A 1,474-nucleotide genomic window follows, 5' to 3' on the forward strand; every position below is an offset into this window, starting at 1 on the left:
TGATTTAGGTTTTATCAGACCACAATTTGAAATTTGGTCTATCTATGTATATGAGTGGGCGATTTTCTTTTCATATTAGGTACGATAAATCCTGCACCTGGGAACAAACGTGTCCGCTTAGAAATACTCGGCTGCGATGGGCAACAAATTAAGTCTCCTAATGAAACATCGCAGCAATTTGCCAACCGTTGTCGCTTCACTTGACAATTTGGAAGTTTAAAATAACGCACAAGTTTTTTTCCTGGCTCTTGGCAAACACAACACACCGCCGGTAATTCCTTTTCGCACAGCTCACAACTGAAAATATAAATTAAACAAGTAAGAAAGTCTAAGTTCGGGCGGAGCCGAACATTAAATACCCGGCGCAAGTATTAAATATATGTTTTCCACCTTTCCGAAAGCTACCGCTACATGATAAGCCGGGGTGTATACATTTTAAGTAAATTAGCGTCCTTAAATTTCGAAATATTGCAGTTTCAAGCATATCTGAAATTTACCGTTATATGAAAAGCGGCCTCAATTCTAGTCCGATTTCAACAATTTTCAACGGTTTGCTTTTATGTGGCAAGCACAATAACCATACCGAGCTTGGTACAAATTGCTAGAACGGTTAGCGAGATACATATATGTGATCACAAGTGGGCGGTGCTACGCCCATTTTCCAAAATTTTGTCATAAACGTATTTCTTGGTAAAGAATTGTTGCAATCATCAATTTTGAATAAAGTAGCTTCAATATTTACTGATTTATCGAAGATTTTGTATTTCTCGAAATTACCGTTATATGGGATGTGGGCGTGGTTATTGTCCGATTTCAGAAATTTTCGGCCAGTTGGTATGCTGTATCAGGACCAACAACTGTGCCAAGTTTGGAAGAAATTGGTGTAGCGGTTACCAAGATATACACATGTAACCATAAGTGGGCGTGGCTACCCCCATTTGCCAAAATTTTGTAATATTCTTATTTTTAGTCTAAAACTCATTGCAAATATCAATTTTGAGTGAATTATCTTCAGTAGTTACTAAAATATCGCAGTTTTCGTTTTTCTGAAAATTACCGTTATATGGGAGGTAGGCGTGGTTATTGTCCGATTTTTAAAATTTTCAGCCATTTAGTAAGCTGTACTAAGGCCAACAACTGTGCTAAGTTTGGAAGAAATTGGTGTAGCGGTTACCAAGATATACAAATGTAACCATAAGTGGGCGTGGCTACGCCCATTTTCCAAAAATTTATAATATTCATGTTTTCCGTCTGAAACTCATTGTAAGTATCAATTTTTAGTGAATTAGCTTCAGTAGTTACTAAAATATCGCAGTTTTCGTATTTCTTAAAATTACCGTTATATGGGAGGTAGGCGTGGTTATTATCCGATTTCGCCCATTTTCAATACCATCCGTCCCACGCCCAAAAGAAGTTCACGTACCAAGTTTCGTTAAGATATCTCAATTTTTACTCGAGTTATCGTGTGCACAGA

Source organism: Rhagoletis pomonella, unplaced genomic scaffold (assembly GCF_013731165.1).
Source record: "Rhagoletis pomonella isolate Grant_MI unplaced genomic scaffold, Rhpom_1.0 Rhpom_scaffold_00012, whole genome shotgun sequence".
Classification (NCBI taxonomy): domain Eukaryota; kingdom Metazoa; phylum Arthropoda; class Insecta; order Diptera; family Tephritidae; genus Rhagoletis; species Rhagoletis pomonella.